Source organism: Myotis yumanensis, unplaced genomic scaffold, assembly GCF_028538775.1.
Source record: "Myotis yumanensis isolate MYYU_CA2020_CCGP unplaced genomic scaffold, mMyoYum1.0.hap1 SCAF_19, whole genome shotgun sequence".
Lineage (NCBI taxonomy): Eukaryota > Metazoa > Chordata > Mammalia > Chiroptera > Vespertilionidae > Myotis > Myotis yumanensis.
In genome coordinates, this window is record NW_027223770.1 from 8,237,817 (window position 1) to 8,261,626 (window position 23,810).

Consider the following 23,810-nt stretch of genomic DNA (forward strand, 5'->3'; position numbering starts at 1 on the left):
GCCCAGACATATCTGCTTTGAATCATTGTCTTAGCATATATCCCGGGAACAAGGATTCCCCTTTAACAAAAGACAGAACTTGACATTGGCCCCGATTCAAATCTTGGAGTAATTCCTTCCCTCCTTACTCACTTGAATCCAGTGGAAGTCAATAAATAGAATGTGAGGAAGGTGTTGATGGCTCTGACCACCCTCCTCAAGGACTCTTCGCACACCCCATCATCTCCCCCACGAGACAGATCTGTGTCATTTAACCTGCTTTCAGAATTTGAAAGCACTTTCTCTTTTGGCTTTCAAACCATTTTTTCAATTATGATCAAACAGCTCCCACTAATCTCTTTTAAAAGCGAGTACGTGACTGAGCCAGGATTCGAACACAAGTTGCCTGACTTCAGAGCCCAAGTTGCGTCTTGCTGGTACCCATTACAGCCCATCCTGGGGCCGCAGTGCCTGCTCCTGAGTGATGTTGATGACTGGTCTGCCGAGCCCACCCTGTCAGCAGGGAGATTACTGTGTTTACAGAGGGCTAGAGGGGGTGCAGGCGGGAAGAAATCTGCACCAAAGGGTCCCAAGACAGAAGGAACAGAAATGGAAGTGGATGCCCCTTCTTCCCATGCTCGCCGTTGTCCACACACAGATGCTCGGAGAACATGCTCAACATGAACATCTTGACTTAGTTTGACATCTGAATTAATTAGGATAGAGGTTCACTTAAATGTTACAAAGACCCAAAACAATAGTAGCTTAAATGAGTCAGTATTAGCCCCTCTCTCTCTCTCTCTCTCTCTCTCTCTCTCTTTTTCTCTCTCCAGTCCATGTATAAGCCATATGGCGCTTAAATGACACCTCCATGTTGTCATGTACTCAGGCTTGTTCTATCTCTTCACAGTCCATTAAGCTGAACTTGGTCACATGACCACACCTAACTGCAAGGGAGGCTGGGAAATGTAGTTTTTAATTAGGTGAGCATAAACCTAGCTAAAATTTGGGGGAATTCCTTACTAAAAAAAATTTGCAGTTTTTATCACAAGTTTTCGAGTACTTGGCAGTGACATATACTTCATACACACTCGTGTGTGTATTCGACTATCTTATACATTCCCTACCACACTGATAATCACAGTGAATAAATATTTTGCTGTGATTTTCCCCACAGCTATTTTGCATCATTCACGTCCCAGTAGGGAAGATGTGACACATTCAAGCAAGTTATTAAGGAGAGTTTGATAAATAAACCATGTAGAAGATGTAGGCAGGGCTAGCAACAGCAGTGTATCAGTCTGTGCTCGCTCACCCGGATATGGGTGAGCCACTAAGCCCTTGACCACCTATCCCCAAACTCTCACAACGTGTCTGTGTCTGCCTGTCTGTCTGTCTCTGTATATATAAGAAGAATGCATTGTCTTGTTTAAGCAAAGTCATCATTACTTGTTGCTTGTTTCTCTTCATGCCCGATTTCTTTAGGGAGTGGACATGAGATAGACTGCTTTGAAACTGAAGACAAATTTCCAGTCTTTTTTCTACCACTTAAGCTATGTGATCTTGCAGTAGCCAGTTAACCTCTCTGAGGTGTGCCATGCTTGTTTGTCAAGTGGGGATACCACCACCTGCCCCAATTTCTTCTGACAGCTCTGATGGGACAGAACTGACAAGAAAGGGTGGAAGTGTTTTCTCGGGGTGTAGAACACTCTACAAAGTGGACAAATATATTGGTGAAACCCAATCAGGAATTCATAATCTAACACATTTTAGCTCTTTCCTCTTCGAAGTTATAGCAACTTCTGCAAAGTCAGCTTAGCCTGGCCCTCCCCCAAGGATCAGAGTCATAGGAATGTCCTTACTAGGCCCTTCAAGGCCTGATACAATCTAAGCCTTGCCTAGTTTTTTAGCTTCATCTCTCACAGCTCTTCCCGCGCTCACTATCATCCAGCCACCATGGCCTTCTTTCCACTCCTGACAAAACTGTGTTCATTCCCACTTCTGCTCTGTACCTCTGGCTGTTTCCTCCGCCCATATCTTCACATGATTGACTTTCGTATAGGATGCAGGTTTCCACTTAAATGGCACCTCCTCAGAGAGGCAGTCCAAGACCATTTAGTCTAAAATTCTCCCTGTGACAGACACGCCTCTACCTCCACCTTCTTACATTATTTTAATGGCACTCATCATTCTGCAAACCTTATTCACTTATATCTTTGCCTTTACAGTCCACTCATGAGGATGTACACTCAGTGAGAGCAGGGACTTTGTTGCAAGAATAGCATCTGGGATGTGTTAGGTGCTAAACTTTTATTCAATCAATGAACCAGAAGAACATGCCTGGAGAGAGCAAGCTGTGAATTGTTGGTTGGTGTGATGATGAATACCTATATTAGGGACCCCCACTTAACTACCATGGCAGAGACTGATAAATATCTCTCAATACCCCTGTTTCCTCCCTTTAGTAATAGAGCCTCCAAATTTATTCTAATTAGCCAAGCTAAAAACTTGGCTAATTAGAATAAAGGTTACATTTCAGCTAGGTGTGCCAACATAATTAAGTCAAAGCAGAAATGAGGTGTGCTTTTCAAGATAATGCTCTTGAAAGGAAGAGGTGTACCTCCCCTCCGGGCTTTACCCTTCTCAGAAAGAAGGCTGGAATGCAGACCTGATGTCAGGAGCTGGGCAGCCACCTTGTATCACAATGGACACCATGTGTTAAGGATGATTATCACAAGATATAAGGAAGCTAGGTCCCTGATATGGGTGAGCCACTAAGCCCTTGACCACCTACCCAGATTTCTACCTGCATGGAAAAGAAACTTTTACCATGTTCCAGCCACTATATTTAGAGGTCTCTTTGTTAAAGTGTCTTAATTTTTATCTTAACTAATGTCTCTTACTTTCCCTATAGTTTCAGTCATTGATGTTGCTATAAACGATTTCATATTACTTCCTCCAATCTGTTTGGTCCTAGCAACAGTTGAAAAGACCTCCCTTTTGGAAAATATATTCAAGAGAAATGACCATTCCCCTCATCCACATCTAGCTAAGCTTCTGACAGAGACAAATGTTTATTGAGGTTTGGTTCTTCCTGGGATTTGAAAGAGTCTTTCCTCCCAGTTATCTGAGATCCCTTCTTTGAAGCAAGTGCATTGGTTTTTGGCTTGCTACCTTTCAGTAATAATTTATCTTCTCCGGGAAATTCAGGAAATGGAATCTATGGATGCTTTCTAATCGGAGAGGGAGAACTTGGCTTTTTTTCCTTCTTCTTCTTCCGACTTTCAAGCCTCATCAGAAAAGACAGCATCTAAATTTAAACCGGAACTTGAAACCTCTGTGCCTCTTGGGGGCGGGGGGACTTTGATAACTCTGGCAAAGGTTTTGTTGGAACAAGGTTCACCTTTTCTTTAGTGAGGCTGTTTCACTTCTAATCTTCTCTTGTCTTTAAAAATGAACACTGTATTTTCCATAGGGACTCCCGGAAGCTGAAGCAGAATCACTTTCTTTGCATAACCCTGGTTTTGTTACAAAAGGTGGGCTGCCATGGAAGTGTCTGCTAGTCCAGGATGGAGAACAAAGCTGCTGCAAAGGAGCCTGGGAGTCTTGGACTCATGCCAATTCTTTCATGGGAACAAGGCACGTGCTAAGCATTGTGGCACATCGTGGGTTTATCAGGATGCCAAACTTCAGGGCCACTCACTCCCATAAGCCCCTTCCCCTGCTGGGAAAGGCCCCGCAATGTGCACATATGGCCATATGTTTGGTAAAATTCGCAAAAGGAAGGGTTAAGACCCTTCTCTCTTCCTAGTCCGATTTCCCCTTCATTACACTTTCCCTTGTGGCCTCAGACATTTGTGGGATCCATCAAAAGGGAAGTTGAATTGCTAATATGTTTAGTTTTGGTTTAATGGTATCTTTTTCTGTGGTTTGCAGTTATTCTGTGTATAGTTATTCTCAGGCTGTCCTAGAGGCTCTAGAAATATGCCTATGACCCAGTTTGTGGCATGAACATGTCCTACAGCACCTGGCCCCCCAAATATGTGAGGAGTAGAGGAAAACACTGGCTAGAGGAAAGGTGAGATTGTCCAGAGTAAATAATATTAAAAATAATATTTATATGAAGAAATGGAACATGCAGGTCTCAAAATGTAAGGGAAACACTTTGCAGTGTAGAAGGCAGTTCATTAATAAAAATATGATGTTATTTTAATGGCTTCTATACCATTGATATCGGTCAGCTTTTGAAAATTTATCTCTTTTCTCATGCTAAATAAATGTTCATTTTTATACTTAGTGGTGCATTCATAATTTTATTTTATTTTTCTTAAATGGAACTCCTGAATAGTATAAACTTCAGGCCCCACAAATCCTGAATTGGCTCTGGCTATGGGGCAGGCACCAAGGGACACATTCTCTAGCATTGCAATGACTAGAGTTTTCATTTTACAGCAGAATGGACTGATATTTAAAGGATTCTTTATACTGAGAATTGGTAAACAACAGCCCGTGGAACAAATGTGGCCCATTGCCTACTGTTGTAAATAAAGTTTTATTGGAACATGGCTACGTTCATTTGTTTGCACATTGTCTATAGTTGTTATCACACTATAGAGGCAGTGTTGACTTGAGTAGTTGCACCCAAACCTCTGGCATGCAAAGCTTAAAACATTGACTATCTGGCCCTTAACAAAGAAAGCTGACCCGTTCATACCATGGACCCCTGAGAGAGGGCTGATTGCAGGCCCTGTCCCTAAGAGACCTGATCAATGTTTTGTCAACATAGCTGTCAGGAAGAGTCCTGAGGCTCTCTCATGAACCACACCCAAGCCAGGACATGTCCATTAGAACCACCCTTTTCCAACTGAGCCTTGATTATATGTCTCTTCTGCTCAAACACTTCTGATGGCTCCCCGGTGCCCACAGGACTCATTAGCCAGCAGACATCCACACTCTTCCCTAATCAGGCTGGATCCCGCCTCTCCCATATCCTCCCTACTCTCCTACATATTCTCTCTTCTGGCCACGTGAGTCACTGTGGCTATTTCTGCCTCAGTATCCATTGACCAGAGGAAGAATGTTGGTGAGCTAAAAGTCAAACACTGGTCCGCCTGGCTCCAAAATGTACACTTTTCATCACTGTATTAGACTGTTCCACTGACAGAATTATTTATTGAATTCTGAGGTGAAGCCGGGAACATGGTCATCCAGATAAAGACTACATTTCCCAGTCTCCCTTGCAGCTGTTCATGGCCATGTGTCTGAATTCTGGCCAATGGGATGTGAGAAGCCATGGAATGTACAACTATCAAAGTGTCCTCCACTTCCTCTTTCTTCCTTCCCCCTGGCTGAGTGAGCAGCAGCCTTCTTACACCACAGTGGGGAAGCCTCACGTTGAAGATGACAGAGAAAACCAATGCAAAGAACTCGGGTCTCTCATTCTGTGAAGCCACCCCAACATCCTGGATCACTTATGCTCAGATTATTACACAGGAAAGAAATAAACTTATATCTTATTTAAGCCCCATCTTTTTTGGCCTTTACTGTTGAGGCTAAACCTTTATTCTGACTAAATAACCCTCCAAACACTGTCACATCTATCAATTTTTATGGCTTTCTCTTCTGAGGGGGGGTGTAGCAAGAGGCTGGTGGACTGGTGTCATGGGCTGGTAACAGACACCCAAACTCTCCCAATGCCTCCAGCCTTCACGGGGGAACCACGGCCACATTCCCAGGTCCCAGATCCAGATCTCAGAGCCGCTGTCTTTGGAACACACCTCTTTGTCCAGGACTCATTCCTCTGGCCAGGGCTATATTACAACATAAACATAGTGGACTGTTTCCACAGCAACTTCACGCTTTGTAGGAAGGAAGCTGGAACTTGGACAAGGGACAAGTTCTCCCCTGGGGAAGAGAGCAGATTGTGTTGGACCCTTCTTGGAGTGGATCAGGTTAGCTCCTTCTCAGCTAGGAGTCAACAGTGTCATGCTTCAGAGCAAATAAGCTGAGGATTTGCCTCATGGACTCTCTGTCCACTTCTACTTGGTTGTTCCGGGGCCCTCCTTCCTCCCTGGTATTGGTCAAGAACAGCAGTAAGCGGTGTTTTGTGGAAAGGCTGGACTCTCACAAAATGCTTTCCCAACTCACCGGTTACACTGCCTAACATTCCATCAGCAAGAAATGAATAACTTTGGCTTAAGCCTAACCTCTTCCTCCCCAGTCCTTGTTTATGGGGAAAGAACAGCTGGCCCTATAAAAATAATTGGAGCTACAATTTATGTTGACTGGGTTTCAACTTCTAAATTCTGCACAGTGCTTGCTGGAAAGAGCAAAGAACAGGATCACCCCTGTCTCCCTAGTGGAGTTTGGGGATGGAGCTGCCTTCGAAAGAAGCAGAATGTGGGTAGCTCATTAGCACCTGTCTCAGTGTGAAGTGAACTACCAGGTCCGTCTTCCCAGGCAGGCAACTCCCTCTTCGTGTTCAAGCCCTAGAAATCCGGGGACCATTTTTGCTATCACATTTAAAGATTGAGTTGATTTAGGCTCCTGAAAGCGTCCGTCACATGATTTGGCTTATAACATGGGCTCAGTAAAGTTTGCTGAGTGAAAAATAAGTCAGTCAAGTTCCCAGAAGGAAAAGATGGTGCCACAAGCTGGGTAATTTGAAGGGACTATTTATAAAGGCGAGGGCAGGATGCGGAGATACTCTAGGGAGTGGGAGTGTTTGTGAATAGTATTAGCAAATCAGGGAGGGGTTCCTAGGTTTAAAGGGGTGAGAGGAAGTAGCAGTTATTGGCACTTTGAAGGAGAAACTCAGATGGAGACAGCTACTTTGAGAGGATCTGTGACCTGTGGTCACCTCCAGGCCAAGGTAAATACCCCAGAGTACATACTACAACCTGACTCTACGTCTACCTTCTTGCATCCTGCTGGGGCTCCCCATTGGCTAAACCCAACCAGAAATTGGCAAGCATGGGCCACACAATTTCAACTCCCAGGCACAGAGCAGGATGGGGCAGAGTGGAGAGCGGACCTAAAGCACATGGGAAATATCTTCTACAAGTAGATATGAGCAATACACAATATAATTAGAACTTTTAGAAATGACTGTCATTCATCAGAACTCCTCCTAACATGACATTATGTTCAGGGATGGAAAATAACTCGAAGCAACAGGTAACAATTATTGAGTGCTTGCTGCACGAGACACTTTACAAATATTACTGAATGTTCACAACAAGCCAATGAGGTAAGCACTCTCCTTATCCCATTTTACAGAAAAGAAGACAAGGCATAAAGAGATGAACTGTCCAAGGTCACCACCACTGGCAATGCTGCTGGGAAGCAGACTCCGAGTGTGGCCTGGAGTTCACTCAGAGCACCTGTGCAAGGGCGGAGGCAGATGCAGGAGTGGGCACAGGGACAGGCTGAGCCGTGACGGAGGCTCAAAGCCTTCGCTGACTGCATGGACAGCTCTGGGACTAGAATGGCCCTTTAACGTTGTCTCCAGTTGGGCCAAATGGCTGGGTCTTTACACCTCTGCCACCATCGGCCATGATATGTGGGCCACCCCCAGAAGAGTGTGACTGCAACTGACAAGATCCCCGAGGGAGCTGACAGCTGAAGGCTCTCCCAGTGTCTGTAGACATCACAGCATCCGAGAAGCAAGTGGCAGAGCAAGGTCTCTGCTCCAAGGAGACACTGCTCCTGCGCCACTTTCCTTAGAACAAAATGCGACACCGTCACAGCAACAAGCTTAGTCCCCAGCTCGGCCACCATGGAGGCTTTATTCCCATTTCCGGCTGGCATGTGAGACCTGGGTGCATTCGCTCCAGCGTTCACCCTGTTAGCTTTGTTGGAATGCTCCTGAATGTGGGGAGTCCCGGAATATTCCAGAATGTTCTGTACCAACCCAGCTCTAGTTACCTGTCATCTTTCTCCCTGCGTTGGACCTGCACAGCAGAGCCTCTTCTATGCCAAGTCAGCGTGACTCATGAAAATTCCTCAGAAAGAGACAGTCTGGGGGCCAATCCACTATCTCCCAATCAGCCCTGATAGGCGGGTTTTGTTCCCAGACCTGGAAGAGACGGCCACTTGTGTGAGCACAGTGAAGTGTCAGTTGTCCCACTTAGGGGTCAGGTTATATCATGATAGATGTCTTTAAACTCCAGTGTGGTACTCAGATTGGTGAGAGGCTTCATGAGGGGAGGGAAACCGAGTCTTAGAGAGGGTGATGATGTGCGCAGGGCCAGGACTCAAACTCGGGTCTGTGGCCTGCAGAATTGGAGCTCGTGGGCAGGGAACCCCGGGGAAGTGGCTACTGGTCTAGGAAAGCCTGCGACAGCCTTGGGGAGAGAGATGAAAACCATGCCCCCTTCCTCACCCCGTCCCCCAGCTCTGAACCCGTCCCTGTGGGGCCTGGGAATTGGGTCAGACAAATCAAATATACAAAGCCCAGCCTTTGTTTGACTGTCTTATCTAATGTGCCTTCTCCTCCCCTGGACAGCTGGGTCCTATCAGATGAGTGGGGACTATTAGGGCACGGGCCTCTCCCACTGGCCTTTGAATCCATGGGAGACCAGGAGAGCTCAGGACCTGGGGCACTTCCATAGAAAGGGGTGGAGGTAGGCTGTGTTGGGGGCAGCCTGCCCTAGGCACCTTGTCCTCCATTAAGCCCAATGGGTGGATACTGATGTTGGGTCCCAGCGATCCCCTCTGCTGGACTATAACCACGGTCTCCTCTCCACCCCCAAATCCGAAGGAGGGACAAAAAATATTTGCCCCCAATTTACTCACTTCCAAGATGACTGGAAGAACCCCCACCCCATCTTACACCCAAGTCTAAAGGTTTTTAGTACAAACAACCTTTTATGGCCATCTTGGCTTCTCAGGAGAACTGCACCTTTAAAGGGCTGGGACCCTCTTGCTTAAGCCAAAGGATAGCAAGCCTAAGGATACAGCTCAGGAGCTGGTAAAGGTGGGCAAGGCCAGGTGCGTGTATGTGCTGCATGCGTGTAGGAGAAGGGATGGTGTATGGGGGAATATCAGGTAAATACTAAGCAACCGGGCATTTAGCACCTTGTAATCATTAGTGGATTTTTAAAAAGTCTTCTTTGTACCATCCAATCGCTTGAACCCTTTCCTGGTCACCCATGCTATTGAAAGCATTGATTCTCCTTTCAAAAATCTTATTTCTGAAGCCTTACACACTCTGTGCAGAAATATCAGGAAAAACAGAAAGAAATGTAAGAAATCACCAATTGTCTAACAATCCCTAGAGTAGTAACATGGGGAGGGTGGGTGCCTTGTCCTCTGTTTCCATGTATGATGTCTCTTTAACAGGAAGATACTCTGTGTATTGATGTACACCCTGCTCTTTGCATTTCCCGATGCCACGAGTGAGCTTTCCCAGGCCAGCCCAGCCCACGTTCTCCTGCAGTGCCATCTGGATCAGCTGCAGGGGCCGCCACTGGAGGCATTCCGTCCTCACCAGGTCTTTCCTGGTGAGTATTTCCATCGTGTCCAGCCCCTCAATAAGGCCGTGGTGATCTGCCCGTATCTCCACTATTGTCCCATGCTGGGTCCTGTCCCCCACTTGATTGGGAATCTGGTCCTCACTCTGCTTGGTGCAGGGCACAGGCTCAATCAATGCTGGCCAGCACGTCTTTCTCTGGAAAGCTCTGGATCTTTCTGGAGTAAATACCTTCCTGCCTCCTTCTCCAGCTTCCTTTCTTTCTCACCTCTGCCCCTTTCTTGTCTTCTTTGGCCTTCTCTCCCTCTCCCGCCATCTGCTGCCTAATTCTCTTGTGCCTTCAGTCTGCCTCCCCAGAGCCCTGCAGGGACAGGCTGGGACTTCTCGCTGTCGTCACTCATTTCTAGGCATTTGAGGTCTGCCTAGACTAGGAGAGGGGTTCCCAAACTTCCCATCAGTGGAGTCGCCCAAGCAGCTTGTGAAGCACGGACTGCAGGCCCCCACACCCAGAGTCTCTGACTCAGCAGGTCCGGGGAGCAGCCTGAGAATGTGCATTCCTAACACGTTCCCAGGGCTGTGCTTTGGAATCGCTGGCCCAGCGCACAGCTCCTCCCAGCCTGACAGGTGAGGAGCAGGGCAGGCCCAGCCTCTGAAGCTAAGCCCTCCAACCCACTGGATAGGTTGCCTCAGGCAATTGGGTTCAACCTTTCCTTCTAGGCAAAGGCAACAACAACAGCACCCCCATTGGGATGATCATAAAGACACCATTTGCAAATGCCTTTGGCACAGAGCCCTGCATGCAGCTGGCGCTCGCCATGTGGCATGCGGTCCTAGCCTGCTTGGGCTGCTCTAACAAAATACCAAAACCTGGGTGGCTTGTAAACAACAAACATTTCCCACGGTTCTGGAGGCTGAAGTCCAAGATCATGGCACCAGCAGGTCTGCTGTCTGGTGAGAGCCCATTCCCCAGACTTCATTTTTAGCGAGAGTCTGACCTTCATCCAGAAACCCCAGGATTTTCAGAGATTAAATAAGAACAGCAGAAAAGAAGTGACCCCATGATGGTGGGAAAGAGGGTTCAGGGGACCCAGATGCCAGGGAGGTGGCCCCAGCCGGGCTGGCTCTCACCTCTGGGGGCCAGTCCGCTTCCCCCAGGCAGACAGCAGCACGGAGCATGGGGAGAGAGGTTGAAAGTATAGAGATAAATGCTAATCTCTAGTGTAAACATTTCTCAGGGCTGGACACTCTCTGAATGTGCCATAATCCCCCACCGGGGAGGGGACGAGATAGCTTGGGAGGCCAGGCTGGTATGGGAAGAGCAAGGGAGATTGGGTCGAGATGGGAAGAAACAGGGCCAAAGAAACCCATCATTTATGTGCCTGACAACCCTGGGAGCAGCCCGACTGGAGACACAGCAATCCTCAAAGCGACAAGGGGTACAAGAGGAGTGATCGTGGTGAGGCAAACGGGGCAGCAGGAACCCTCCGCTCAGATATCACAGGGGGGCCCAGTCTCCGCACTGGCCAAGGGTGATGAGCAATCCATGAACTGATTGGTAAGTCAGCCAGGGACCTTGAGGGTGACCTTGTCAAGTTGCTTTCCCTCTCTGAGCCTTTGTTTTCCCATCTTTTAAATGGGGTAGTAGTCCCTCCTTTACCTATCAGAGCAGAGATGATGCTCTATGTATCTTGATGAAATCAGGCAAAACTAAAAGAGCAGGACCTTTCTTGAAAAAGAAGAATTTCTCAAAGACAAGCAGAATGGGGACAGGTGGAAGAGGAAAAAGGTAGTTTTAGGCAAAACAGCTTGGTACAAAGAGTGCGGCTACCCTCCTGCAGGTTTGGGTTCGAGTCTCAGCTCCTCCACTTGCTAGCTGGGTGACTTTGGGCAAGTCACTTGCCCTCTCTGAGCCTCGGTTCCCTCCACTGTAATAGGAACATAAAGGTAGTGGCTGCCTCATCGAGTTGAGGTTAGAATGAAATGTGATCATGTGTATAAAAGGCTGGGCGCAGCAGTTAACAGAAATTCTCAGTAAACACTGGGTGTCATGTCCTCTGTCCCCAGTACAATGAGACTACCTGTGGCCCATAGTAGGTGGCATTTTCCAAGGATGCCTGCAGTGATGTCCCTTGTCCACCATGCTCTTCTGTAATGCTACCTTGCTACTTTCGCACCAAGAAGTGGAATCAGTTCCCTCCCCTCTGAATCTGGACACCTTAGCGACCCACCTGTGACTAGTGGAATCTGACAGAAGTGATGCTGCATGATTTCCGAGGCAGAGGCCAAGGTCACGTAGCCTCCACTTTCTCTAGGTGTTCCTTCGTGGGACCCAGCCGCCATGCCGAGTGGAGCCCAGGCGGAACCTAGCATTCCAGGCAGCCCCACCCAGGCGCTAGATATATGATTACGGAGCTTCCAGATGATTCCAGCTGTTCAAGCCTTCACTAGCCATCTGTCTTTTAAGCTGAAGCTCCAGATACTGTGGGACAGAGATAAGTGACCTCCCATGGGCCTTGCCTGAGTCCTGGCCTGCAGAACCTGTGAACCTAATAAAACAGTTGTTGTTTTACACCATTCACTTTGGGGGACTGCTTATGCAGCAATGGATAATGGGAAATGGGCTGATGAGGTTCGAGTCCCTTGTAACACAAACTGGTCAAGGACTTCTTATCCCTTTCGCTGCCTTGTTGAAATTACAGATTCATGAAGCCCCTGTGCTTACCCCAAAGTGTGTTGGGGGTATCAGGTTCCCAACCCCACTGATCATATAGGAGGGGTCCTGCCAAGCAGGGGTGGGGCCTCTGGGGAATTTGCCTGCCGGGATGGGTCTCTTTTCCCTCCCACTTCAGCCGTGTCATCCTGATGCTCATCCACGTGGAGCGATAATATCAACCCCAAGAAACACTACCAATACACAGATTACAAAGCGGGTGGATAATATCGTATTAGAGTAACAGATTCCCAAGGGCACTGTCCTGGAAAGAAGTTTCATATAATAGCTTTGAAGACAGGGTGTTCACACGGACAAATGAGAAAAGTAATGGCAAAAGTCAGTATTCAGTTAGAATTTTCCATCACAAGAGACAGAAAACCTAAAACTGACTTAAGCCCCAAAGGCAACCAGCTGGCTAAAGTAACTGAAAAATGCAGTGCATGGAAGAATGGCTTGAAAGAGGCCTGGGTGGGTCTCTCTGTCTCTCTTCCTGGACATGTTCAACCTCCCTCAGACTTGGCTTTCCCTAAGCAGCGGCTGATGGCAACTCTAGGATTACATGCTCGCCTGCAACACATGAAGGGAACATGCTTTTCCATTAGAAGACCCAGGGAAAGTCTAGAATGCACCAGTTGGCTCTAATAGAATCACGTGGCATCTGCTAATCAATCCTCAAGGTAGAAGGGGCTGTGATTGGTCATCTGTGGCTAGGGGTGGAGCCAACAGCACAGATTACAAGGACTGAAGAGGGGAGCATTTCCCCAGAGGAAAGTCACAGAGTGTTGCTATTAGAAGGAGAGTACAGCTGAGTGGCCAAAGCTTACACACATGGACCCCGGCAACCACCTGCTGAGTGCCTGGATGGAGCCAGGCCCTTCCCCCATGCTGTTATCAGTCCTGTCACATCATTATCATCCCCATTTTACAGATAAAGAGACTGAAACTCAAAGAGGTCAAGTCATTTGCCTGGGTCCCTCAGGGAGAGAACTGGGCTCTAACCATGGCTACCCAACTGCAGAACTCATGCCTTGGCACCCTGTGCCAGAAAGTCACCCGCTCCTTTTGTTCATCAGGAAAAAACAAAAAACCCCAAATATAATGAATGACATTCTCATATCCCACACACACTCAACTGGGGTTATGTTCAATTCCCACCATAGGACATCTAGCCTGCCCTGTTCTCCACCTCTGCAGTACATTCTAGAGCAGTGGTTCTCAACCCTTTAATACAGTTCCTCATGTTGTGGTGACCCCCAATTTCATTGTTACAAATTGAACATAATTAAAGCACAGTGATTAATCACAAAAACAATATGTAATTATATATGTTTTTCGATGGTCTTAGGCGACCCCTGTGAAAGGATCATTCGACCCCCAAAGGGGTGGTGACCCACAGGTTGAGAACCGCTGTTCTAGAGAATGGAGATGAGGTATTCATTATACGATCAGGCTTAAGTTTTCTAATGTACCCCCAGGTACTGATCACCAGCTTCAATAATTGTCAACGTCTGTAACCTCGTTTCATCTATTCCCCACCCACTCCCCACCCCAAATCTGATGATGATGTTAATGATCATCTTCACAGACTTTTTTTAAAACCTACTTGAATTTATTTTTTAAAAGTATAAGGAGTTACCTTTAGTGGGGTAGTGAAGTTGTAAAGTCCACGAGAAAGGCAAGAATCACACATACCCCAAACTTGGCTTTACGTACCATCTTCCCTCAGGTGGAGGACCAGTTGGCTGCCAGAGGTTGTGGCTGGGTGGGCCACGCTGTACACACACTATCAACTTGACCTTTAGCATCATACTCAGCACATGGGAGCCGAGAAAAACACAGGAGCCTCGTTCCCATCTGGCCCTTTGCCAGGCTCACCTGGGGGCAAGTGCTCATTGAGCTAAATGGTGGGCATAAGAAGAAACTGAGGCCCCAATAAGTTATCCCCTACTGAGGTCCTTTCCTTTTCTAGCTCTGTTTGAAGTGTGCCCCCACATAAATATATGCTACCAGTTTACGGTCTTAGATCTTTCAAATTATGGTATTTGAGTTCCTCCCAGTGCCAGAAGCGTGTGCCATGTGCCCTGGCCTTGTCTTGGGCCAAATGCCCAGGATGCAATGAGCCCCCCTGACATCCCTGGTGAGAAGAGGTCAGAAGGCCCAGGCTGTAGCCACATCGCCCGTGTCCTGCAGCATCCCCGGCTCTGGCTGGCTGGTGCCCACGGGCGGGCCTTTCCCTGGGACTGTCCTTACCATGGACAGGGAGCCGGGGAGGAAAGGAGCGAGTCCACCTCCCACCGCTCGCCTTCTGGGACCAGCCGACTTGCTGGCCATTAACCAGCAAAGCCACAGCATCCATAAAATTAATTTCCTTCCTAATATATACAAGACTTTCTCTAGGAGAAGTAGGGGCCGATCGGATCAAAGTGTGTAAGTGGTGTGCTTATGCTATCAGTTTCAACCCCTTAATGCCCTCCTGTCAAAACAAAATCCTCAAGAAAGGCTTTGAGGGGAATCACATGGGCATAATGGCTTTCCCAAAGAGAGGCCTAAGTACTTGGTAACATATACAGAGCTGACTATTAGATCGGCTGGTGTAATTGTCCTTATATTTTAATGTAAACACGCCTATATTAGCCGGGCGCTTCATCCCTCAGCAGACACGCAGGGCAGGGCAGGCGGGGGAAGGGAAGATGGCTTTAGTGGGAACATCAGCCAGGGGAGGAGGCTGTCAAGGAGGAGCCGTGGGGGGGGCGGGGGTCAGGGGGCGTGGGAGGGGAGGGGATTCCAAGGAGAGAGGCAGGGGCACATGGAGCAGACCTATCTGGCTTTTATTAATAACACAAATGCCTGGTTCCTGGGTGGCACTGTGAACTTTTGTTTTCCCCAGGGAATGTTCCCACCTAGGTTTTGCTTTGCCCTTGAGGCAACCTCTCAAGGTGGATTGGGAAGGAGAGGACCCGTTTCACAGATGGGGAAACTGAGGTTCAGAGAAGGGTTTTAGAATCTGGAGGGAACAGATTCACACTCAGGAGTAAAAAAAAAAAAAAGTTATTTACAAAGGTGTGGGCTGGGTTAAGGAAACTAGTAAGGATGGTGGAGGATCCCGAGGCTGCAAGTGGGGAAATCATTGTCACCTTCGGACCCACTGAGGCCGCCTCTGATAGAGGAATGCAGGCACTCAAGCCCACGTAGGGCTGGCACAGAGGGACCCAGGGGAATACGTGCCCGCAGCTCTCTCCTGCCACCCTCTTCTATTGGTCTCCCCTTGGCAAAGTCCAACACGAAGCCAGCGGAAGAGGAGCCTGGATTTGGGGCCTGTCTCTCAAAAGCACAGACAGCAAAGAAAGGCAGATACAAATGAAGGATTCCCAACCCCTGGTTCAGAGGTACAATTGGGACACACTGCAGGCTTCTCAAAACCCTGCCTGGTTCTGCCTGAAGGAAGGCTCAGTGGCAGTTACTGGGGGAGGAATTAGCCACCCTTCTCCAGGGCCAACCTCGGAAGGCTGGGGTCAGGCCAGATTTCCATTGACTGCCACCCGGTGGGACGGAGAGCAGGATTTGGAAACCGGTGGATGCTTTAAACTTCGGCTTCATTTTGCAAATCCGCCAGTGCTGTGCACTGAGGTCTCTGTGGGGAGAGAGCATACTTTGGCCAAGTGAATACAGATAAGAGGCTGGGCCTGAAGCCTGGGTAATAATAGAATGACAGCTGGTGATTCATCGGGACTCTCCAGCGAGGGTCGATAGTAAGTTGTGCAGCCCTGTGCTCTGATGAGCTGCCCCCTCACCCCCAGGAAGCCTGCTGAACAGAAGTGTCTGGAGCCCTTTCCCTAGCTTGTTTGCAATGGCTGCCATTCACATGAGCTTCACTTAGCCACATGGCGCGCCCAATGGTCACTTGCATGAGCTCACTCCATCTTTACATCCTCACAACCACCCCCTGGAGCCACAATAGCACTTGCATTTTGCAGGTGGAGACTGAGGCTCAGCTCAGCGGCATGGAGAGGTGGTGTGGGGCAGTGGTTAGGCCTGCAAGAGAAGCCGATGGCCTGGGTTCAAATCCCAGCCCACCACTTACCAGCTGTGGCATCTCGGACAAGTCACATGGCCCCTCTGTGCCTCAGTTCTGCCATCTGTAAACGGGCATTGCTAATGGTGTATGCCTCCTAGGGTTCTTGCAAAGATCAAATCCAGGGTTTGGCAGCGTGTGTGACTTACATAGCAAGTTCGCAGCGGTAGCTTAAGCTAAATAAGTTGCCCAAGGTCACAGAGAAAGAATCAGCGGTGCTGGTGTTCAACCCTGCATCCCACAGGGGGTTCTGGAGCCAGTGCTGTGCTGCACTGGTTTGTATCAATTTGCAACAGCCAACTAGTAAATGTTTAGGACTTTTGTGAGCTGGTTAAATGCAGTCATTATTAAAAATTAAGTTACATATGGTTACAATAAAATAAAACATGTTTTAAAACAAAGGCAATTAATACTCAAATGATCACTTCCTGCACTTTGGAGGTCATTGTTACCTACTGAAGGTGGAAATCCTATGGAATGGGGTGCTATTTAGTATCACTTCCTGAGTTCAGTGATGTCGGCCACGGTGGGAGTACTTACACCAGGGAAATGGACAAATGCTACAAATCAGGGCTCCCTGCCCCTGAGAGAGGCAGCTGCTCAATACTTACCAGTACATCCTAGTCTGGAACCCATGCCCTTCACTTGCCCTGAGTCGTTTTTGACCACTCTGCAGAGAATGAGAGGTAAGTAGAAAGAACTTATTTCCCAAACAGAAATAAGGCCACTCTGGTTTGGGGTGGAGGGGCATTTGTCCCTGGTGTCAGCGCATGCCTGACAGAAGGACACTGGAGCGGGTGAGGAAACTTACAGTGGGCTGGATCACTGTGTCAGATGACATCTGGCTATTAAAGGCAGATTTTCAAATGTTTCTATAGAGGGGGAGGGTCATGGGTGGGACGAGGAGGCAGCCCACTTCTGGGCACTGCCACCTCCTTCACTCAGCATTCTGACCCCACTTTGGGCAAATTCCTCACCTGGTGATAAGTGTGGCTCCATCTCAGGATTTTCCCATCGTGCTGACAGTTTTAAACCAACAGATTTATGAACTTTTAAGTAATAGAAATATTTAAAGGCAGACCTATTTGTCTTATCTGCAAAGATGGGAACACTCCTCTTCAGGGGGGGGAAATGTAAACTCATAAAAAGAAATGATGTTGAACACGGTCTGCAGAGATGAGAGACAGGACCCCTTTGCCGCCCGGATCCAGCTCATCTCCAGGGTCTGGTTCGCCAGTCTTCTTGCCAATTCTAGGTGTTGCCAGAAATTCTCCCAATAATTCCGTTCCTTCTCAAATTAGTTTCTCTTATTTGCCTTCAAATATTCTGACGAATACAGCGATGATGATAGAGGTAGCGATGGTCATGATGCTAACATTTACTGAGCATATACTGTATGAAGAGCTCTATGCTAAGGGCTTTAGACACATGCTTGTATTTAATCCTTGGGATCCTAGGAGGTAGACAGGTAGGCTGGCAGGAGGGGGAAGGAGATCTAGGTTTTGTGGAACCTAAAGCTTATTCAATTAGAGGGTCCTCTTTAAGAAAAACTATGAAATTACCATTTTTGCAAAATCATATAATCCTATGGAAACATTGCTAGGAACCTCTTCTGGGGACTTGAAGGAGCCTGTGAGAATGAGGGGCCCTGAAGCTTCATTTTCATGATCTTCCTTTTACAGATGAGGTCACTGAGAGCCAAAAGGGTAAAGTGACGTATTCAAGGTCAAATGGTCTCCAAATGGTGAAGGCAAGATTTGAATCCAGGGACTTTGCTCTTAACCATGACTTCTCACTTTTTAGGGCCTCCATCACCTTGCCCTTTGCCACCTCGGTGGAATTTTCCCATTGTTTTCCAACAGCTGCCCTTTAGCCCAGGAATCTGCTCAGCCCCCTTCCATCTTTGTTGGTGCCATTTCCCGCCCAGACTTTACTGGCTGTAGGAGTTCCCCCTCTGCACGCACAAAAATTAGTATGTGATTAAATGACGTGTAGTTCAGCCTCGCCAAGCTGACACATCAAACTGACCATCCCACCAGCCTGAGGCCTGAAAGGGCACGTGGGAGTGCTTCCCAGGACCTGAAGAGCGCTGAGGCGGAGGAAGAGGGGCTGCCTAAGGGGTCTTTGGAGAGGGGGGCAGCCAGCCCACAGCCCAGCAGGGAGGGGGCAGGAATGAACAGCACATCCTCCCCGTGCTTCCACCCTCCAGCCCTGGCTGGTGCCTCCCTTCCCAGCACAGAGAGGGAGGGGTGGGGGTAGGTGGAGAGCGGATCAGGAGGGGCAGATGCAAGTCTCCAGCAGGGGTGGTAAGGAGGGCAGTGAGGACCATCCAGGCCCAACATGCAGAATGAGAAGGAGAACAGGGCTAAGAGAGGTGCCTGAGGAGCATCAGCAGCCAGAGAAGGACCACACTGGGCTCGGGAAAGTGCCTGGCGTGGCAGGGGCTGGGCAGGATTAGTCATCCGCGTTAATCTGTCAGATGTGCTGGCACCAGCACGGTAGACTTCCAGCACTTCACTTTGGCTAACACTCCATCCCCTCACCTCGAAAAACACAAAAAGGATCTCTGAGCTTCTCACGGACAGAGCTGAAGCCCACGGCAGCTTGGGATGTGTGTAAAAAGCCAGGAAGGACATACTTCCAGTTCCTAGGAGACACGGCTTCAGGTCGGTAATCAATCCCTACTGTGTGAGTGTGAAGAAACAGCTACCACAGACACCCCGATGCTGCAGCTGTTTATTAAAAATGTGTTCCCCATTACCACGATTCTACCAACATAAAAACGCTATCTGCACCTCAACAGGGCTCCCCACGCCGAGGCTGCTGTGTGATATACGGCCTTCCTGCCTACTGTGGCTTCTTTGTTTGGGGTTCTTTGTTCCCGCCTTGCAGGTACCTAGTGTCTTAGGCACAAGGCAGGAGACACTGGGTCACAGGATTGGGAACCTCAAAGCGAGAAGGCACCCCCCAGGGATGAGGTGAGTGTTATGTTGTAGAGAAAAGACACACTAGTTAGAGCCAGATGATCATCTCTTTTACATGGGTCTTTAGTGTTCATTATGTCATTAATATAGTCATTCAGCCAGTTATTTATTTAGCAGATATTGGTTTGTACTGTGGCAGACAGACTCAAGAGTGGCCCAAAGATTCCTGAGCCTGGTGCTCATGCCCAGTATAACCCCGTTCCCTTGAATGTGGGTGTAACCTGTGACTCTCTTCTAGCCAATAGAATAGCCAAAGATGGAGAGGTTTTGCAAATTATGGTGCCAAGTCTGTTGTTTTTTGAGTTAATCGAAAGGAAGATTATCTTGGGTGAGCCTGACCTCATCAGGTGAAAGCCTTTACGACAGACACACCCTGAGGTCAGACCTTCCCTTTCCTGCTGGCCTTTAAGAAGCAAGCTGCCACCACTTATACAACCAGAGAGAATAAATCCTTCCAACCTGAATGAGCTTGGTAGCAAATTCTTCCCCAGTCACACCTCCTGATAAGAACGCAGCCCAGCGGACACCTGGATGGCAGCCCTGTGAGATCCAGGGAGAGGGCCCAACTAAGCTGTGCACACACTCCGAGCCAAGGGAAAACTAATACTATGCCAAAGCACTTACTATGTGCCAGATGCCGTGAAGATACCATGGATAAAATAATACACAAATGAGTATCTCCTGTTTTCACGAGGTTTTCCAGTCTGATACCACGCCAGGCACAAAGTAGACACTCAAAACGGTGGCGTTGACTGTGGACTTGGATTGCCAGCTAATTTCTCTTCTATGTGACCTGGAGTGAGTTAGGTGACCTCTCTGAGTGTTTTTTCAGATCAAAGAGATGACCAAATCTACCCATATGGCCATTGTGAGTATCTAACTCACTGAGCAAATATAAGTTATGACAGTATTTTAATTGAATTGATTTTCCTCTGGCCTTGCCCACTGTACTGAAGCACATTAAATACTGTCACCCCTTGTTCACAGGTTACATTGTTGTCTACCCTCAATATCGGTTTGCTTTTTTCTCCCTTTGATAATACTCTAATTTGTAGCAGGGCACATTGTCATCCAGAATAAAAATTGTATTTCTCAGTTTTCCTGCCAGAGAGATTGACCATATGACTAGGTTTTGACCAACAAATATAAGTAGAAATGAGAACTGTCCTTAAGGGATAGGGATGCCAAATAAAATAGAACCAGGTGATAGGACACCTGGTTAAATTTTTATTTCAAGTAAACGACAATTTTCCATTTATGTATATCACAAATGCTTATGCTAAAATTATTTATATGGTGGGCTGGCACGGCCATGGCATACTCAGCCCCAGATTGGGCACCTTATGTGCCGCGCCAGCTCAGACAGGTTCAGTGACCCTGAGAGGGGGCAGTGAAGGATTAGAAAAGACAGACAAGAAAAGAAAGCTGGGTCTCGGTGGGACGCTGCCCTCTCTGATGGAGAGAGACAGCGCCACGGACTACAAGCCGTGTCTTTATTTTATAGCCAGATTCCACGAGGCAAAGTAAGGGCGTGGTCAAGATGTTTACCACATTCTTATGGGTTTCCATCCTACTCAATTCCATGCACCTGAACTCTATCAAGCCCACATCACTCAGGCACATGGGGCCGTGTTCGGACCATAGGTTCAAGCTTACAACTACAACTGATGGCTATAATTGTGCTGGAAGGGCTCTGCCCTCCAAGCTGGGACTTGTACGTGGCCATGAGAGGACTGTGCCCTCCCATTAGTCTGAGGCTTGAACCTGTCCAAACACTGCAGCCACTCTCCACATATTTATCCAAAATTGAAAATGTAACCTGTATTTAATTTAATTGGGTATCCTATAGTTTTGTTAAATAAGGGAGAAACTAGCCCATTCTCTCCCCCTTTTTCTAAACCGCTATTTGCAGTGTGATAGCTGGAGCTCCAGCAGCCATTCTGGGCCATGAGGATGAGGCCACACTTTAGGGATTCTGGAATATTGAGCTGGGAGGAGTCTGGGTTATTTGGGATATCAGCAGAGTGGCCAGGCCAGTTCTGCACTGACCATCTCTGGGTTTATCTATAGATATAAAAAAGCCTAAGTGACTGTTATGACCGGACGACCAGCCGGTAGCTATGACATGCACTGACCACCAAGGGGTAGACGCTCAACATAGGAGCTGCCCTCTGTGGTCAGTGTGCTCCCACAGCCAACCTCCTGCACTGGCCAACCTCCCATAGTCCCTCCCCTCCACCGGCCAACCCCAATTGGCCCTGATTGGGACTGGGCAAGATGGCCCAAATCAGCCCCAATCACTGGCCAGGCCAAGGGACCCCACCCGTGCACAAAATTGTGCACCGGGCCTCTAGTTTTACATAAGAGAAAAATACACATCTATTTTGTTTAGGCCAGTGGTCGGCAAACTGTGGCCCCTTGAGTGTGGCTCTTCCACAAAATACCACGTGCGGGTGTGCAGTACAGTGCAATTGAAACTTCGTGGCCACACTCAAGGGGCCAAAGAGCCGCATGTGGCTTGCGAGCTGCAGTTTGCCGACCACTGGTTTAGGCTATAGTTATTTGTGTATTTCTGTTTCATGTAGCAGAACCTAACCCAAATTATTACATGGCTCTTCCAACTCTAAAAAGAACTAAAGTAGGTATTGCTCCTACTCGTTGAGTAATAATTTGATGTATACCAGGCACTGTACTAGACCCTTTGCAAATATTGTCTCATAACAGTACAATAATTCCAGGAGGAAGTTATTATCTTTGTTGAGCAGGTAAGTAAACTCAAACACAGAGCAGTGAAGTAACTTGTCCATAGACACACAGCCAATAAGTAGTAGCAGAGATAAGATCTGAACCCCAGGTCTGGCTGCCTTCAAAAGTCCTTTTACCCCACTTTTAAAAATATATTTTATCCAAACTGCTTTTTGCTACCCTCTTTTGAATCTTAATTTTCTTTAACCCAGAATCCAAGGAAGACCAGAAAATTACTTCCTCAGCCCAAGGCACATAATCACTGAGTTTAATTACAATTTTTTTAAAAGACACAAAGCAATCCCTGAAAACTGGCACAGTTTGTCCGTACCTGAGAGAGGCTGGGGTCATCAGTGAGTTTTGCTGTCAGAAAGGACAAAAGTTGTCCATCAATCATGTGTCCTTGTTCCACAGGTGGGGACCTGAGATGGAGAGAGAACAAGGAGTCTGCCTAAGATAGTGAGAAAGTGACAGAGGGACACAAACCCAGATGTCCCCACCTCACCCAGAGGCTTCTTACTGCACAGAGCTGCCTGCTGGGGGAGAACTAAGAAGACAAGGAACATCTGTAACTGGGGAGAGAAGAGAGCAATGCTACACCCACTCCCTCATTACCTGTGATATCAGACCCTTCACCTGAGCAGAACCAAAGCTGCTGTGCCCACCCAGAAAGGCAGGGACCCCCAGGAGGAGAACAGGGGCCCAAGTGCTGTGTCTGCAAATCTTGGTTGGTTCTCCTAAGCCCCTGAGTTGGAGATGAGACACATGCCTGATTCAGAGTCCTCGAGAAAGATCTTTTGTTTTTGGCTGTACTGCCAGTGCCCAGATGATCTTAGCACAGAGCAGATATTCAAAAAATAACCTGCTGAATGATTAAATGGATAAAATATCCAAAACTTATTCTATGGTATTTAATCAAGCATCCAAAACTTTCTGCTACATATGACAGAACTGAAGTCGAGAGAGAAAACTGTCAATAACAATGACGAACATACCAATAATAATAATAATAGTAGTAATAATAAGGACCACTTATTTTTTTTAATCATTTTTATTTTTTGCTAAAAGTATTACAAAGGGTATTACATATGTGTCCTTTTTTTCCCCCCACCCTTGACAATCCCCTGCCCTCCCTTACCCCCCAGTGTCTTATGTCCATTAGTTATGCTTATATGCATGCATACAAGTCCTTCGGTTGATCTCTTACCCCCCTCCCTCCTGCCCCCCAACCCTCCCTGGTCTTCCCACTGCAGTTTGACAATCAGTTTGAGGCAGCTCTGCCTCTGTATCTATTATTGTTCAAAAGTTTGTAATGGTCTTTATTATCCATGAATGAGTGAGATCATGTGGTATTTTTCCTTCATTGACTGGCTTGTTTCACTTAGCATAATGCTGTCCAGTTCCATCCATGCTGTTGCAAATAGGACCACTTATTTTGCACCTACTATGTGTCAGTCTCTACGCTCAGCACCTTCACACATCTTATTTAAACTCACAACATGCCCATGATGGGGCTTCTATACCTGCCAATTTTACAAATAGGCTAAGGGTGGCTTAGATGCAGATCCCAGAATTGCCCAGTGAGGAGGTAAGGGCTCTGAGTTCCAGCTGCCTCCCCAGTTCTGCTCTTAGTTTGCATAATCAGTTGTCTCCATGTCTCACTGGCAACGGTTCCTTCTTAGTAAATAAGGTCTGAACTTCTGCTCTGGAGACATTTCTGTGCGCCAGGTTTCTGCTGAAGATGCCTGATGCCCAAGATGCACCAAAGAGCCAAAGATGATGAAGACATCATCCCTTCCTGGGAGGGATGCCCGGGTGTTGGGGGCTGTCACTGTCCCTCGTATC

The 23,810-nt window shown here is 47.7% G+C and overlaps 1 long non-coding RNA gene across 1 annotated transcript in view; it reads right to left on the minus strand.

The window, feature by feature from the left end:
• LOC138997843 (uncharacterized) overlaps positions 1-22,352 on the minus strand; it is a 64,096-nt gene extending 41,744 nt beyond the window's left edge. The window contains exon 1 of the long non-coding RNA XR_011469027.1: positions 22,297-22,352. This is a non-coding gene — a long non-coding RNA (uncharacterized lncRNA). The remainder of the gene's footprint in view (positions 1-22,296) is intronic.
• Positions 22,353-23,810: the final 1,458 nt, after the last annotated feature.